This window comes from Bubalus kerabau, chromosome 17 (assembly GCF_029407905.1).
Source record: "Bubalus kerabau isolate K-KA32 ecotype Philippines breed swamp buffalo chromosome 17, PCC_UOA_SB_1v2, whole genome shotgun sequence".
In the NCBI taxonomy this organism is placed as follows: Eukaryota; Metazoa; Chordata; class Mammalia; order Artiodactyla; family Bovidae; genus Bubalus; species Bubalus kerabau.
Window position 1 is genome coordinate 15398696 of NC_073640.1, and position 18578 is coordinate 15417273.

General features: G+C 51.7%; 1 long non-coding RNA gene across 1 annotated transcript; it reads right to left on the minus strand.

The window, feature by feature from the left end:
- Window positions 1-658: 658 nt before the first annotated feature.
- Window positions 659-17549, minus strand: LOC129631418 (uncharacterized). Its single transcript, XR_008704032.1, has 3 exons — window positions 17459-17549; window positions 14976-15126; window positions 659-1197 (listed from the first exon to the last, which is right to left on the minus strand). It is a non-coding gene; the product is annotated as an uncharacterized LOC129631418 (long non-coding RNA).
- Between the last annotated feature and the right edge of the window lie 1029 nt (window positions 17550-18578).

Here is an 18578-nt window from a genome sequence, read left to right on the forward strand (position 1 = left end):
AGGCCTGCTCGGCCTGGTAGCACAGGCTGCTGATGGATGGTCATTGGCCCTGCAGATGGGTTTGGTAGACGAGCCGTCTAGACATGCCTACACGGAGGCCCCTAGGGACTGGCAGTCTGGCCAGGCACAATGGACGGAGCAGAGCTGCTTCCCCGGAGCAGCCCGACTCTTCCGGAAGGATGGCCGTGTCCCCGGCGCTCCCCGAGTCAAGCCACTGTGGACGTCATGGGTGGCTCGCCCGCGTACGACTTTCCTTCCTCTGTGGAGACCTCCCAGGGCCACTTTTGTTCAAACCCAGTGTCAGGATTTCGCAGCCACTGCCAAGGGCTGCAGCCATCAGTCAGAGGCCTAAGTCCTTGAGCTGACACCATCTGAGGCCTGGTGACCCCACATTCCATCTCCCAGCCTGGGGAAAATCCGGTCATGGGGCATGATGCAGCCTCAGCAATGAGAAGGCTAAGCTTAGGAAACCTGAGGCTCAGCTAAGCTGAAGACACCAGAAATCACTGAGTCCCCACAGCAAACCCCTCGTTTGCCTTGAAAACTGCTGACTGCCACTTAGGCAACGTGCTGCCTCTCAGAAAGAGTCTTTCCGCCTGGGCAGAGGCTCCCTAGAATACAGAGACACATTTTTTTTTTTCCAAGTGGCAAGAACACACCCCCTGGGCCGAGTCTGTTCTGGAAATATTCACGTTAAGGCAGAAACAAGCCCAGAGCAGCAGCTTAGCTCAGCAGAGCCCTGGGAGCAGCTGGAGTCAGGGCTTCAAAAGAGATTCCCTTCTAGCCCACCCCCCTCGGCTGGGTTGAAAAGTCAGCCCTGAGATCTTTTAATGACAAATGCCTCCCGAGTCAATGCACCATGGAATTTAAGGTTAAAAGCATAATTAATTAATTAAAAAATAAACAAGTCACTTTTCACTCAACGCGTGCGTCCTGAGTGCCCACCTTGTGGCCGGGGAGGGTTCAGGGTTGGTGGGGGGGGCACAGGGAAGGCAGTGGGGACCCTGACCTGGAGGAGAGGGTAACCGGGGTGGGGGGGTCACGAGATGTGTGAGCAAAGGAACGGGTGGTGTGGGGGCTGGTGATGGCATCAGAGCAGCAGCCCAAGGGGCAGGAGTGCAGGGGCCCTGCGAGGACGAGGGTGTCCGGTGGTTGGTGTCCAGGGCGAGGGTGCTGGCCTCCGAGGCGGGGAAGAGGCTGGGGAGAAAGAGAGGTACGGGTAGGTCAGGTGGGAATTTGTGTGCGGTGGCAGGGCACACACATGCACACTCACACACACAACCACACTCGCACGCACACAACATCTCACCCTCACAGCCCTTTTGGGGAGCATATTTGCAGTTCCAATCCTTCCTTCTGTTGAAAGATTTGAGCCGCAAACCCAGCTCAGCACCTCCCTGCCTGGAAACCCGCACGAAGCAGGTGTGTCCCTGGCCTGGGCTCCTGTCCCCACGCCCCCATGCGTGCTGGAACTGCAGCAGCGAGGGGCTGGCAGGCTGGGGAGGTCGGGGCCGAGCTGTGCAGTCAGCGCCCACTCTCTGACAACACCAGGGACACCAGTCTCCCGGAGACGAGTAGCCTGGACGCCCAGCATCTGGCCAGGTACCACCCAGGAGACTCAGCGTACAGCAGAAGCCAGAGGCTGGTGATGCAGCCTGGGGACCTGGGATTTTGGGGGAGGCTGGGCAGGGAGAGGAGAGCTAGGGTGGGGCCGGGCACCCATGAGTGCAGGGCTTCACCAGGACTCACCCGGCCCGCAGTCTGGAAAATGAAAAAATATGAAAGGTTCTCCTTGGGCAACACGTATGGAACATTCCGCACCGGGCCTGGCAACAGACACGTGCTTTCATCGGAGCTGCCTCCCGGGGCCAGGGCAGGGGGCAGGCCCCACGGCTGGTGCGGGGCCTCCCTCTCTAGCAGATAGAAGGGGTGCCAGCCGTCCAGGCAGAATCCTGAATGGCTTATCTCTGGGCCCTGACGGGAAAGGGAGGTGTTTACAAGGGTGCAGGCCGGCCGCTGGCCGCGGGCCAGCTCACATCCTCTGCAGAAGGTAAGGTTTTTTTCAGACTTCCATGTTCTGTTGAGCTGAAGAAAAGCATTTCTTGCACAGAAAAATAAATAAATAAATACCGGGAAAGAGAATGCGTTTAGCCCTCAGGTTGGTGTGGCTTAAATGAGGGGATATGGACGTGCGGACACCATGAATTCCCCGAGCTCCTCACTGAAGCCAAAAAAAGAGAAAGAAATACACATTTTCCTGCACAGACACAAGTCCTGATTGCAGATTTTCAGAACTTTTACATATTTTAAAATCATTGCAGCCTCAGATAGCACTCCTGCTCAGAGCTACCAATGTCTGGCCTGGCCACATCCCCAACAGTCTTACTGGCCTTATGGGAAATTATTTTAAAAGAGAGATTAAGAACTAGAGAAAATAGTCATGTAGTAAAAATCTCACTTCTAGAAATTTATCCCAAGGAAATAAATAATATGAGAAAAGAAAAAAAATGTTGCATGTAAATGTTCGTGACAATAGCTTTAGAATAGAGAAGAGAGGATCTGAAGAAATCCACCGGCAGAGGTGTTACATCATCGACGTGATGAGATGTGACCTGGCCAGAAGGTAAAAGAAGAAAGTAATGCTTGCAGTCCATGGGGTTGCAAGACTTGGACACGACTGAGCGATTGACACACACACATACACACAACACAGAAGATAAAAGGAGGCAATGTTTAAAATTTTAATAAGGGAAAAAAGCGTGTGTGTTCATTACAATATGCTGAGTCCCTGCGGAGAATGTAAGGCAATGAAAGTTAAGAGGCTGGCTTTTCAAGGTGGCGAGGTTGAGTTCATTACCATTTCTGAGCTAAGGGGGCGACTAATACAGTTTAAGAGTCTTTATGTGGCTTTAAGATACCGAATGATGTAAATAAAACCACTGCTGTCAAATGGATAGATGGGTGGGGGCATTTGGGTGGGTGGGCCGCCGGCCCCCAGGGATCCCACATGCTTGCTGAACCCCACTGACTGGCAGGCATCCACTGGCTGTTCTTCCTAATCATCTGGCAGCAGGAGCACCCATGCAATTATGCAGCGCCACTGTGTGCAGCTCAGTAGCTAAGATCGTGGCTCCAGGGCTGGGGGCCTGAGCGCAAGCCCAGCTCAGCCCCCGAGGAAGTGCATGCTTGCGGCGGAGTCACCATTGTTGCCAGCCTTCTACCTCCTTATCCTTAAAGCTCTCCTTGCATGACAGCTGATTCCATGACCCAAATGTGTATTATGCGTGTCTTGATACCTTCCGATAAAACTCAAATATCATATCAACGCTCAACCTTAACACTTCTGAAAAAAAAATTTAAGTAAGAAAAGAATCCTTCCATTTTGGATGGTAGGCACCCAGTCACCTGGAGGCAGGGGGTTGGCTTTTGTGACCTCCAGGTCTCCTAACAGGATACAATCCTACAGTCCTAGCTCTTGGCCCCCTGGGTGCCCTGCACTGAGGGAGACAGTCTAGAACTCAAGCTGGCTTCTCTTTTGTCATCAACATGAGCCCTCTTCAGCATCCATTCAATTCTGTGTCCCACTTGAATGCAAAAGCATATGCCTCCCGCTGGCTTTTAACAGCTCACACACATTGTTCCCGCCCAGGCCTCCATCCTCTGAAATCTCACGTTGGGTGCCCATAAAAACGCATAGGCACTAACCTTCCTGTTTTCCCAGGCACGGGCTCTCTCAGGAAATGCATCACCAGGGGGGGTTTCACTCAGGTTCCCAGGCCTATGATGGCCACTCAGTCGCTTCTGAGTTTGCAGCCCAGGCTCCCTACACACAGGAGGATGGACCTGGAGCAGCAGGGCCGCCCAGGGACGCACCTGAGGGCAATGGCGGCTGATCATCCCACCGGTGCTCATTGAGTCCTGCCTTCAGGGAAATTCCACTTTGGTGGGAGAATATTCCAGCTGGGTAGTACTGTGTAACAAACCAGACCCAAACTGAATTTTGGCTGAAAACAACAACCGTTTTATCATCTCCTGTATTCCTTTGCTAGTGCTATTGGAACAAATGACCGCACACACCAGGTGGCTCAGAAAAGAGAGGGGTATGGTCTCACGTTCTGGAGGCCAGAAGTCTGAGGTCAGGGTGTCCTGGGGCTGGTTGGTCCTGAGGGTTCTGGGAAACAATCCCTTTTGGTGGCTGCCGGCCACTTTGGCGGCCTTTGGCTTGCAGAAGCATCACCTGGATCTCTGCCTTCATCTTCACCTGGTATTTCCCCGTGTCTCTATGTCCAGTTTTTCTTTTCTTCCAGGAACACCAGTCGTGTTGGATTCGATCCCTCCCTAATGACCTCACTGTAGCTTGATAGTGTCTGTGAAAGCCCTATCGCAGAATAAGGTCACTTTCTGAGGTCCTGGGGGGTTAGGACCCCAACATGTCTTTCTCCAGAGGACACAGTTCAAACCATGAGTGTCCCCAGGGACTGTGTGGTCAGGGTCTCAGGCGGAAGGTGGTGCTGCAAACAGATGGTGGGGGTTGTCTCTTCGTAAGGCCTCAAGTCCTCTCGTGTGGTCTCCCTGAGGTGGAGTTTGGGGTCCCTTGTTGCGTGGCTGCCAAAAACTTCAAGAGCAGCAGGGGTAGGGGCCTCGCCTGTATGATCTCTGCATCCTCCAGTGGGCGAGACGTCGGTCACACCTGCTGAGTCGAGGGGTGGGCAGTCGATCCCCCTGTGACGGGCAGCACGTCACGGTCACGTGTGGGATGGGGGCACAGCGTCCATGGAGGAGGCCGCAGGGCACAGGGCAGAACAGGAAGCAGACACATGGCTGGTGCTGATGTCTAGAAGGCTAGAAAGCAGGCACCTGGGCCCTGGGAGGAGCCGCGAAGGCTCATGGAGGAGCAGAGGCTGCGACCTGACGGGGTGAGCAGCCGTAAGCGTGACAAGGGGCGGGGTGCAGGCAGGCGCAGCGGAGGGTCTGTCTGTGCCCCTGGCTGGCAGGCGGGAGAAAGTGTGCAAGGTTCTGTGGGAAGCTGGGGGTCCACAGGCCAAGAGTGCTCTGCCAGCCCTTGAACAACATCACAAGCTCCCCCCGTATGCAGACCTCAAACACGGGCAGTAGATTCCATCTGATATTTAATCCAGACTAACAAGTGACCGTCCTGCCACACTTGGGGCCCCCGCTCTGGTTCTGCTGCAGCCACTATCTTAAACTGTATTTGTCTCCACCAGAGATCAGCAAGCTTTCTCTGTAAAGGACCAGACAGTAACGTTTTTGCCCAGGTGGGAGCACGGTCAATATCACGACTGCTTAGCTCTGACGTTTAGCCCCAGAGGAGCCACAGACAATGGGCCAGCAAGTGAGCACGGCTGTGTTCCCGTAAAACTCCACTTACAAAGGCAGGTGCTGGGTCATTGTCTGCTGACCCCTGACCTAGATGGAGGCCCAGCTTCCCCCACGTACTCTGTAGCCCTGGACAAGTCGTTTAACCTCTCTGAAGCTGTTTCCTCTTGCACAAAATACACACTGTCTCTGTCCCAACGACTCCACTCTGCCCTAGTCGAGTCCAAAGGATCCTCTTTTCCACGCAGGATGGGAGAAGAAACGAGACAAGCCTGTGAGAGTGCACGGGAGGGCAGGCAGCACCAGGGTTAGAGATTCCAGCATTGCCATAGCAACCTGTGCGTGGCCCAGCTGCCCTGAGCCTCGGGCTCCTCACATGTGAAACAGGAAAAATGTGGGCACACGGCAGTGTTACAGCGAGGACGAGTGAGGCTCCGGGGCCGTGCACTGTGGGTCAGAGGGGACCTCTGGTTTGGAATCGGAACTCTCACAGGAGGACTGGGGCAGCCACCCTGCTTGGGGGAGGGCCCGGGAGTCTCGGTTGGAGGCCCTGGGCAGCCCTCCGGGCAGATCAGAAAGCCTTTGAGGGGCCAGCCCTCATGTAAATTAGTCCCGCAAGTCTAAGCTGCATAACAATCACATGTTAGCATTTTAGAAATCAGAAGACCTCTTTGGATCAACACCTGTGTGTAATGCAATGCCTTCCAGCCCTCCTCTGCATTAAAGGTGGCTACTAAGCCGTGTGCGTCTCAGGGTCAGCGTGTGCGTCTCAGGGTCAGCGGGGCTTGGGGAAGGAGGAGTGAACACAGAGAGATAGCTCCCAAACCTTCACAGGACGTCACTGTGGAGGCAGCCTCGAGCATCACCCACAGGCTGAGGACAGGACCCCTCCCCAGAGGCCCTGCAGTCGGGAGCAGGGATGTGCATGGCCACCCGCCCTGAGGTGCCTTCACCCCAGACCCCCACTTCCTCAGTGGGGCGGGTGCGTCCTTGCTCCCGGCACAGGGACGTGCCCCTCCCACCTCGAGGAAAGCACGGTGCCAGCCCCCGCGTGGAGAATGTGACATTCCTTTAAACGGAGCCTGTTGTTTTACAGCCCGGCTTTGGAAGACTTCAAAAACATAAAGGCTCTAAAATCAAAGGCTTCCTGTTATAAATTCATTTCTACACCTCAGGTACTTGGTGGGTGCGGGGGAGGGAAAAAAACTAAGGTTCAGTGAAAAGTGGTTGAAAATGCTCTAAAAATACTCTGCTTGTGGGAGGAGGAGGGCTGGCTGGCCTCAGAGAAAGGGAGGCAGGCCAGGAGGGGGTGACTTGGGTCTGCCTAGGGATTTTGAAGGTAGTTCACACTTTCGGATAGTAATGTTTTTGTTATTCTGAAACCTCCAGTGCCTTAAAAACGTTGAGATGTGTTGAGAACTAAGTACCTGAAGAGGAGTTTAGAATGCAGACAGGATCTTCAAAATCAAGACCTATCACCTTAAAGATGGGAAAACCATCTTGATGGGTGCCCATACTGAGTTGTGGGCACCAGCTGGTTAAAGACTAAACAAGGCAAGCCCGAGATTCTCCCCACAGGTCCCAGAAAGTAAAGTCAGGCTCATGGGCACCACAGGACAGCCCTCTCCTGCCCTTAAAAAGATATCCTGATAAATTGTACCAATGTTTTTTCACTTCAGTCTCCCAAGACAATAGAAATAAAAAACAAAAATAAACAAATGGGACCAATCAAACTTACATGCTTTTGCACAGTAGGTTCAGTTTAGTCCAGTTGCTCAGACATGTCCAACTCTTTGCAAACCCATGGACTGCAGCACGCTAGACTTCCCCGTCCATTACCAACTCCCAAAGCTTGCTTAAACTCATGTCCATCAAGTCAGCGATGCCATCCAACCATCTCATCCTCTGTCATCCCCTTCTCCTCACACCTTCAATTTTTCCCAGCATCATGGTCTTTTCCAGTGAGTCAGTTCTTCGCATCAGGTGAGCAAAGTATTGGAGTTTCAGCTTCAGCATCAGTTCTTCCAATGAATATTCAGGACTGATTTCCTTTAGGATTGACTGGTTGGATCTCCTTGCAGTCCAAGGGACTCTCAAGAGTCTTCTCCAACACCACAGTTCAAAAGCATCAATTCTTTGGCACTCAGCTTTCTTTATAATCCAAGTCTCACATCCACACATGACTACTGGAAAAACCATAACTTTGACTAGGCAGATCTTTGTTGGCAAAGTAATGTCTCTACTTTTTAGTATGCTGTCTATGTTGGTCATAGCTTTTCTTCCAAGGAGAAAGCAACTTTTAATTTCATGGCTGCAGTCACCATCTGCAGTGATTTTGGAGCCCCCAAAAATAAAGTCTCTCACTGTTTCCATTGTTTCCCCATCTATTTGCCATGAAGTGATTGGAATGGATGCCATAATCTTAGTTTTCTGAATGTTGAATTTTAAGCCAGCTTTTTCACTCTCCTCTTTCACACAGCAAAGGAAACCATTAAAAAAGCAAAGAAGACAACCCACAGAATGGGAGAAAATATTTGGAAATGATGCAACCAAGGGCTTAATCTCCAAAATAGACAAACAGCTCATACAACTCAACAACAAAAAATGATGCAATCAAAAAATGGGCAGAAGACCTAAATAGACATTTCTCCAAAGAAGACATACAGGTGGCCAATAGGCACATGAAAAGATGCTCAACGTGGCTAATTATTAGAGAAATGCAAATCAAAACTACAGTGAGGTACCACCTCCCACCAGTCAGAATGGCCATGATTAAAAAGTCTACAAATAACAAACGCGGGAAAGGGTGTGGAGAAAAGGGAGTCCTCCAACATTGTTGATGGGAATGTAAGTTGGTGCAGTCACTATGGAGGACAGTATGGAGGTTCCTTTAAAAACTAAAAATTCAACTACTCTATGATTAGGCAATCCCATTCCTGGGCCTATATCCAGACAAAGCTATAATTCAAAAAGATACTTGCACCCTTATGTTCACTGAAGCACTGTTTACAGCAGCCAAGACTTAGAAGCAACCTAAATGTCCATCAACAGATGAATGGGTAAAGAAAATGTGGTACATATATACAATGGAATATTACTCAGCCATAAGAAAGAACAGAATAATGCCATTTGCAGCAACATGGATGCAACCAGAGATTATCACGTGAAGTGAAGTAAGTCAGAAAGAGAAAGACAAACAACACATAATATCACTTATATGTGGAATCTAAAATGTGGCACAGATGAACCTATCCACAGAACAGGAACAGACTCACAGCCATAGAGAGCAGACCTGTGGTTGCCAAGGAGGGGGGAAAGAGGAAGAAGACAGACTGGGAGTTTGAGATTAACAGATGCAAACTATTACATACATAGGGTGGCTAGACAACAAGGTCCTACTGTTTAGCACAGGGAACTATATCCAATCTCCTGGGATAAACCATGATGGAAAAGAATTTTTAAAAAAGAAGGCATGCGTGTGTATAACTGAGGCACTTTGCCATACAACAGAAATTAACACAGCATTGTAAAGCAACTATACTTCAATTTGAAAACCACTGTCCTGACTACAGAGGCAATGTGTGTATACTTGAGAAAATTCCTGAGAGTCCAAAAAAGGAAACCTGAAATAGCCTGAATCTACACACAGCCAGCTTGGGGCTGGACTCGGCTCGCCTTCTTGGGCCTGGGCTGATGGAGATGAGGATATGGAACCGCACTGGGAGGTTGCAGAAGGCGCTATGGATGCCCCGCCCATTCCATCTGCTCCCTACCCAGCACCCTTCTCCTGCCTTGAAGCCTAGAGGGAGGCAGCGGGGAGGGAGCTGGTCTTTCCCACCTGGAAAGCAGAGACAGGCTCAGAGGCAGGACTTGGGGGCAAGGGATGAGCTGGATCCCGACACTGTGTCCCAGAGGGCTTCTGAGAAGGGGGGCAGTGCCCCCGGGGTGGGTTTCTGAAAGGTCCCTGAGTGGTGGGATTGAGGCCAGATTGTCTCCTGGGCCTCCGTGAGGCCGCCCCCGGCCCCGGGGCATCCCCTCTCATCTCGTCTCTGGTCAGCGCCTCCAAGTCCCAGCTTCAGTGAGGCTCTGGGGGGAACCCCTCAACCTGAGCACCCTCTCCATGGGGGCACCAGTCGCCCTGCAGCGCGACTGCCCACCCCTCCCCACTTGGCCAACACGTGCTGCAGGTGCCCAGACTTGACTTCCAGCCACCCTGGTAAGCGTGCATCAGGGTTTGAATCTGCCCTCCCAGTCCCAGGAAGTGGTCCAGCTTGGACGATGACACAGACATGAAGGAAACCTCAGGTGATGCTCCTGGTCCCAGACCATTGTGCTCAGTCTCTTGAGATTATTCTCTGAGGACTGTGGCTTGAGAGGAGGATATACAATGGCATGGAATGTCATATCAATGACAAATGGAATGTACCTACCAGGGTGCAAACCCATTCCCCTGACGCCCAAATCCAGATTAAATCTGAACATTTCCAGAGGGCCAGGTGTCTGGCATCAGGAAATCAAAACACCTGTTTGCTAAGCAGAGTTTTTCAGCTGTCACCTTTACTGAGGGTGAGCAAAGAGATCAAACCAGTCAATTCTAAAGGAAATCAAACCTGAATATTCATTGGAAGGACTGATGCTGAAGCCCCAGTACTTTGGCCACTTGATGCAAAAATTCGACTCATTGAAAAAGACCCTGATGCTGGGAAAGACTGAGGGCAAGAGGAGGGGACGACAGAGGTTAAAAGAGTTGGATGGCATCATCGGCTCAATGGACATGGTCTTGAGCAAACACTGGGAGACAGTGAAGGACAGAGGAGCCTGGCGTGCTGTAGTCCATGGGGTCACAAAGAGTCAGACAGGACTGAGTGACGAGACAACAACCCTCACTGGCAAAGGGTCCCTGAGGGGGCGTCAGTCTTGCTTGGCGGTGGGACAACCATTAATCCAGAAAACATGAGGCCTGAGGACCAAGAACCTCCACAGTTGCCCCAAACCACCTTCCGTAGCTTTTAGGGGTTTTGAATGATTAGGGTATTAAACCAACTGTGTGACATATGATCAAAGTAAGCAGCGCACACGCAGAGCCCGTGCACGGCCAGACGCGCCGGCAGCACATACATTTGGTTTCAGAATACAGTTGGAGCTGCAGCAAGTACGTGGAATTTTGGAATGATTTGCGTTACAGTTCCCTTAAGTAACATTATCTTGTTAAAGACATTAACCTCGGGCCTTTGCTGTTATATATTTGCTTTTATTGTCTTCATCCTGGGACCAACCTGCAGGAGACACTCGTCAGCACGGGAGGGGTCAAGGGTCGTGAAAACATTGATTTTCAAGGTGGCTGAACAGCCATCTGGGGAACACTTGCCAATTATGGGAAGCAGACATGGCTTTTCAGGACCTCCTTTCTAATTGGGGAAAAATTTATGAAATCTCAAGCATTAATAACCATTTCCTAGTTTCACCCGACGTGAGACAGCCTGGCAGAAACACCGCCTCAGATACAGCTTCTCTTGGTTGGGCTGGGGGGCAGCTCTGCAGCTGGCAGGCTCTCCCAGCAGAGCTGAGACTGCCCTGCAATGCACGTCTGGGGGGCTGACCCTGTGGCCCCTCTCCCAGCCTGCCTCCCTGCCCCCACCCTTGGCTCCCCAGACATGGACTGTGTGTGGCCCCCACTGCCACAATCATTGGAAGATGAATTGCCATTTTCTTACATGGGTTTTTCTGGGGGGTAGTCTCCCTAGAAAGGCTTCTTTGGTGGCTCAGTCAGTAAAGAATCTGCTGGCAATGCAGGAGACCTGCTTTCGATCCCTGGGTTGGGAAGATCCCCTGGAGTACGAAATGGCTATCCACTCCAGTATTCTTGCCTGGAGAACCCCACAGAAGAGGAACCTGGCGGTGTGCAGTCCATGGGGTCTCAAAGAGTCGGACACGACCGAGCGATTTACACTTTCACTCCCCAGAAAGAATGTGGGTTTCAGCTGACCCTGTTTAGAACTCTCAGACCCTCTATTTTCTCATCTGTAAAATGGGGGCTCAGTGAGATTGTTGAAAGATTTAAAAAAATTGAATGATGAAAAGCCATCACTGAGCTTATTAACCTCACCTGCAGCCGATATTTCAGCTGTTGCAATGGCAGGGGTAGAGCAGGGGAGTCTCTAGTTTGGGGTCATATTCATTCACTTCTCGATTTCAGGTCAAAGTTAGCACAGGTCCCATTTACGGGCGTCTGTGGTCTGTGCACCAGGCCCCGGAGGTCAACCATCTGTGGTCTTCACAGCCCTGCAACCCAGGAGCTGCGCTGCCCCAAGGGAAGCCAAGAAGTAAGACCCTCGTCAGGAGCCCTAGGGGCTGGCCCGACACAGACTGGATCTCAGCCCAGGTCTGTCCCAGCCTGGAACCTGTCTTTGCCCTGCACCAGCCTGTCTTCCTCTTGCTTATCCCAGGGAACCGCGGGCCCTTTGGAAAGCCATTTGCTTTGGCATCCAAGTTGGCAGGAAGCCTCTGGGGTTCACGTGTGAAAAGCCCATGGAGGCGTGGCTGGTTGTGAACTCCGGGAACCTGCAGCGCTCCCGGGTCATGGCCAACCAGTGGGGACTTCTACTCAACCCCCTTCACCTGCCCTGCGCTAAGTGGGGACAGTTCCTGAGTTCATGCCCAGTCATTTCAGCCCTGCTCCTGGAGTCTTCTCTCAAACCTGAACACAGGTTTTGTGGTGCTCTGGGGCACTCCCAGCAGTACAGGTAAACTCTCTCCTTCCCTTAAAAAGACTAGCCTCATGCAGGAGTGGTGCTCTAGTCACTCAGTCAAGTCCGACTCTTTGCGACCCCACGGACTCTAACCCTACAGGCTCCTCTGTCCATGGGATTCTCCAGGCAAGAATACTGGAGTGGGTGGCCATGCCCTCCTCCAGGGGATCTTTCTGACCTAGGAGTAAGGTGGAAGACAAAATGCCCTCACCCCAGGAACAGCCTTTTTCAAGCAGGATGTAGCCTCCCTGTCCCTTGTCCCCTCCCTCCTTCCTTCCTTCCCAGGCGTCACAGAGTGCTGGCCCGGCTTCCCAGGTAATTGGAATATTCCTCCTTGGAACATGGTCGGGGTGCTAATGGCCAGAAAAGCCTCTAAGACACCAGAACCCTAGCGAAGAAAGATTTTTCAAACCCTTGTTGATCCTGCTCAGATACAGCTCTTGGAAGTGTAAATGTATTTGGCTTTTCTGGAAGGCGATTTAGCAATAACTACCAAAATTGCAAGTATGAATAAACAGTGACTTGAATTCCCCGCTGTTAGGGATTTATAGAAAGGAAATAATTAAGGATGTGTGCAAAGAGATTTAACTCTAAGATGTTCAACACTGTGATGTTTATCTAGACATTCAACACTAACAGGCTGACTAGGGAGACAGGGGCCAAAAATGCAGGGGGATCCTATTTAGTGAAATAGAAACACATTCCTGCTCTATTATTACGTTAAAAAAAATCAAAGCTGCCTTCAACTTCATCTCTTTGTCTGTTTGCGTGTGTGCGTTGTGGGGAGGTGTCTATGTGGGCAAGAATACAGTCTGCAATCAATCGTTTAGCTGAGTTTATATCACTGTTCCCGCATTTAGTATCTTTATAACTCACCTAGTTACTTCATCTCAGTTCAATAAAATGGGGCTTATAATAATGCAAACCTGATACAACTGTTTAAGGATAAAGAGAGATAATATATGTAAGATCTAAGGAAAACGAATGCAACAAAGCACGTTCCTGAAGCCACATCAAAAGCAGGAAGGAAGGACACAAATACTCAAAATACTTAATCTCTAGGTGGAGGATTACCCACAATCCCTTCTTGCTTCTCAGGGTTTTTCTACCTTTTCTACTGGGAACGTGTAGCATAGATGTGTGTGACCAGGACAAAACTTACCTTTAGGGGCCAGAGAAATGAAACACTCATACCCCTCTGTTGCCTGCACCTCTGTGAGCAGGACTGAGTCCTGCAGCTGGGACAGGGGTGGCTGTCTGCAGGGGGAGGGAGGCAGGTGCGAGGGCACCTCAGGGGCTGCTGGGCTGCCCTCCGCAGGCCCACAAGCCCTGTGCTTGTCCAGCTTCGAAACCCAAGAAAGAGCCCGGAGCCAGCGACAGAGACATCAGTGGTTTAATGAGTCGGGGAGCTTAACGCTGTCTACTGTGGGGTCCTAGAGTGACGCCCCACTAGGTGGGGCAGACAGTGGGTTGGACAAGGTGGCAGGCTTCACTCCCCGGGGCAGGGGAGGTTACCAGTTATAGGTGAACTGACATCAGGTGGGCTCACTAGTTACCAGGGAAACCAGCAGAGGGGCACGCCCCTCACGGCCCCTTTGATTAGAACAGTCACCAGCTGGGTAGGGCCTGGGGTGAGTAGGCAGGAAAGTCAGTCCTGTGCGTAGCGGGTAGGTAAAGCTGGCACTGGTAGGGCAAGGGATGGACAGAGAGCAAGAGAGTGGCCTGACCACATACCCCACCCGTGCAAACCGTGCAGGACTCTTCCAGTCTTGGTGCCCCCTTCTCCGCCATATCCCTGGGGTCAGATGTTCAGCGGGCTGTGCAAGCAGACACCAGAGGTACAGCACGGACAGCGGCTGCCAGTGAGGACCGAGAGTAAGAGACCTGGGCTGCTCAGAACGGTCCTGAGCCAGGATGTGGGTGAACTTACCGGGTCAACAGAGAAGGGTTCAATAGCAGCAGCGCCCTGTCCAGTCACAGGGGCAGTCATGCCATCCCTGGGTTTCACAAACCCAGAGCCGCTCCCAGGGTCAGGGGAGGGTCTGGCTCTAAAGGGAACATTCTGGGGGCCGAGCCAGGAATCAGCACAGTTACAGGTGTGCCCCCCATTATGTTGGGTGCCATGAGGAGAGGACCCATCAGGTCTTTCCAAACAGTTGGCCCCACTCGCTGGACTTGTGCATCCAGAAGCCAGCCTGTTCCACCCACACAGCCTGGCCCGGGGGGTTCACGGCCAGCCAGCCGCACACTAACGCTGACCGGTGGGTCCTTCTGGCGCGCTAGCATGAGGGCCAGGAAGGCGGGGAGTCTCTCCCCCCGTGGTCAGTCATCCTCCCAGAGGCACAGTGGCTGGGTCGATTTTTCATGGAGGTCCAGAGGGAATCAGTCCTGAATATTCATTGGAAGGACTGATGCTGAAGCTGAAATTCCAGGGTACTTTGCTGTGGCCCCAGCAACTAGACTCAACTTCCAGTGAGGCCAGCGAGGCTGCTCAGCCTCCAGTGGAGTTCCCTCCTTAGACTAGGGATGAAACGAAAGACACCTGACGGGCCTGGCACAGGTGCAGCGGTGGCAACTGAGCAAAATACACACAGTGACCGCATTCAGAGATGACGCCACACCCACCGGTGGTTTTCTCCTGGTCTGCAATAATCTTCAGAAAACTCAGGTTTTCAATAACACAAGAGCATGTCCAAAATCACGTCTATGACAGCCACGTTGGACATCTGGACCTCAGCCGCTCCACTTTGACTTTCGAACGCATCCCTTCACTCAACGGCCACAGCAGGCATACAAGGCTTGTCTAAAAGCCACAAAACAGGCTGCTCTGGTTGGTGAAGTTTACGTTCAGCCATGGATAAGCCAGAATGACTTCCCCATACTCAATACCTGCAGGTTCTTCCATCATTTCCCCTTTTGATTGCAAGTCTTTCAGTAGAAAGCACGGATGATCCAAAATTTGTCCTGCAATGCTGGGGGTTTTGGCTCCTTCACCAGGTTCAGATCCTGTCCCTAGGGGCCAGGCCTCCTTTCCATTCACCTAGTCATTCACAGAGAGGGGAAATGAGTCAGATCGCAGGGGTATGCTAATGGGGAAACACTTTATAGGCTATACATTTGATCACTTACACCCAACTGTCACACACACACACTGTAGGTGTGCTTTTACCCGCAGACCTAAAGCAAGCAGTGTCACACGTCATGAGAGGTTACACTCGCTGACAGTTTCACTAAGCAGTTATCTTTCCATTCAGAACATCAAGGAGGCAGTGTGGCTAACACATTGCTGCTGCTACTGCTAAGTCGCTTCAGTCGTGTCCGACTCTGTGTGACCCCATAGACGGCAGCCCACCAGGCTCCCCCGTCCCTGGGATTCTTCAGGCAAGAACACTGGAGTGGGTTGCCATTTCCTTCTCCAATGCAGGAAAGTGAAAAGTGAAAGTGAAGTTGCTCAGTTGCAACCCCATGGACTGCAGCCCACCAGGCTCCTCCGTCCATGGGATTTTCCAGGCAAGAGTACTGGAGTGGGGTGCCATTGCCTTCAAAAATACAGACCACAATTAACCAAAGTAGAGTTTGGCATCCACTGAGACACAATATTGTTCTCTCTAAAATTACCCTCATCGCCACCAAACACAGTCAACTCCAGACTACTTTATCTGCAAAACAAGTCAGGTCAAACAATCACATAGGCTTCTCCAAACTGGCTGAGCTAGAACTCCCCAGGAGGAGTTCAGACTGAATTCCCAACAGGCTTCTCAAGGAAAGTCACGCCCAAGCCCTTCCACTGGGTTCCACCTCATTGGATCCCGCCGTCCCCCAGATACTGAGGTTCCAGCACATGCCAGGAGATAGACTTTCCCATTCAGCTGATAAGGCTGCTCGGAACCTAAGGGTCCCCAATTTCTGGAGAGACCAGGCAGAGAGAAAAGAAAAAACTTTTAATCCTACCCACAGGTATAGTTGACCAAATTCCTATAAATCATAACCAACTTGAGGGGACGGGCTTCCCTCTACCTGGAAAACACAGATAGAAGCCAGTAACAGGGACTTCCTTGGTGGTCCATTGGTAAAGAATCCACCTTGCAATGCAGGGGACAGCGGGTTAGATCCCTGGGCAGGGAACTAAGATCCCACGTGCCACCGAGCAGCTAAGCCTGAATGCAGCCACTATTGAACCTGCCACTCCAGAACCTGTGCAACACGACGAGAGTCCGTGCACAGCAGACAGACCCCACGTGCCGCAGCTAAGACCAGATGCAGCCAAAAAAGCAAAAACACACTAGAAACATCGCAGACAAAAACCCATAAAAAATACAACCATATTCACCGGTTCGCTCAGTAACCAATCTTTTCGTAAACTTTTTATGACGCCATCAACTCTTCCATTAGCAGTCTTTAAGTTCTTACCCAGTTCAGCAATATAATCTGAAAGTTATCAGAGATCTGTTATTGTCAACAGGTCCTTGCTATTAATCTTCTTGAAAATGAAGTGCTTTTGCCAAAGCATCAGAGTACAGCAGTCTAAAAACAACAAGACTTAAAAAGGCACAACACTTGAACCCAATGTAATCGATAAACTTGGTTATAAGAATTACAACTGAATATAATCTTAACCTTTGAAACCTTAATCTCTGACAAAACCCAAGAAGTATGTAATCATGCATTTCCTGATTGGAAAACTTATGCTTTAGTCTTCCTCTCCTAAGAAGGCAAGGGTAGGTAAACTTAAGACCTGTCCAGTCATTAATGTTCCAGTATTTTCTCCTATTTTAAATGACCCAGGTAATCAATGATTCTCTTCATTTAATTTAGTTTCAGGTCATCAAAGTCTGGAGAGCTATTTTAGATAGACATTCCCAAAACATAATTATTTTTATAGAGCTTACCTAAAAGTTTTTTTTCTCCTTTACTCTTAGAGATCACAAAGTCCCAGCAAGCCCAGGAAGACCATTTACATCTCAAAGGCACAAGAGAAATATCAATTCCTTCTACTCAGCCTTCATAGCCAACTACAGAAGACTCACTTCTGACATCCCAGCAGACCACACCTTAGAGGCCACTGTTCTCCAGACACAGCCCTCCACTAGTCACCACAGGGCCCACCTGCCAGTGGACAGCCAAGCGGGACTCCCCCAGCGATGCGTCAGTGTCCACATGTTAGTGGACGCCCCCATAACTTTCTGCCCCTGTCCTGTGTTTCCCGACATCTTGGCGCTCGTGGTAGTTTCCTCGGTCTCCTCGCTGCTTTGCCAGCTGTGGGACTGCACACTGCAGGCCTGCAAGCCCCGTGTCTGTGCAGCTTCCAGGCCGAAGAAAGAGCCAGAGGCAGCGACAGAGACATCTGTGGTTTAATGGGTGGGGGAGCTTACACGTCTGAAGCAGGGTCCCGGAGAGACGCCCCATTGTGTGCGGTGGACGGCAGGCAGGACACGGTGGCAGGCTTCGCTCCCGGGAAAGGGCAGGTTACCAGTCACAGGGGAAGTGACCTCAGGTGGGCTCATTAGTTACCAGGGAAACCAGCAGCGGGCACGTGGCCGCAAGGGGCCCCTTTGATTAGAACAATCACCACCTGAGGCCTGGGGCCAGCATGCAGGAAGGTCAGTCCCCTGCTAGGGGATGGTAGGTAAGCAGGCCCTGGTCGGTCGGGCAGGGCGTGGACAGCCAGCCAAAGAATGACCACCACGAGTGGCCTGACTGTACAGGTGCAGACACCTCACTCAGCACTGCTTGCTGAGCCCTGGGGTCAGGGGTCAGGTCCAGGCTAAAGCAGAGAGCAGAGGCAACGAAGCAAAGTTGGGGGGGTGGGGAAGGCACAAGCAGGCCGCCTTCCTTGGCCGGCCAGCCTTGTCCTCCTGTCTGAGCCTGGGATGTGGTCACTCAGAGTCCAGAGGCGCCTCGAAAACGATGTCACAAGTGAAGTCACCTGCCCAAGACCCCACACCAGGGGCAGGAGCAGCCTCCTAGCCCTCTTCGCCTCCCTAGCCACTAGGCTGCACTGCCCGCAGGCAAAACACTGGGCTCCAATCTGTCTGAGCGTGTGCTGGGCTCTGCCACTTCCCAGCTGTGTGACACTGGGCAAATGTCCCAACCTCTCTGAGCTTTGGCACAGTAGGGCCAGTGGGGGAGTCTTGTGAGGCCGAGGGTCCTGCAGGGCAGCAACGAGCAATAAGAACACTGGGGAAAGGCCCTGATGAGGGTGTACAAATCTGGAGTGGACGGGTGAGGAAGCCAGGAGGGCTTCCTGGGGGAAGGGGCATCTGAGCCAAATGCCTCAAGGTACCTGGGAGTCCACCAGGCACAGAGGAGGCACGTGGGGCCTCTGGGATGCCAGGAGAGGGAACAGCAATGCCAGGACAACTCACTCTGAGCCATTTCTCCCCGTTATGTTGAAATGGGCTCAGGCGTGAGGAGAACGCTCCAGCTGGAGGGCTCCAGCGGCGGGTGAGTCACCACTCTCAGGAACAGTGCCAGGGAGCCGGGCAAAGGGAG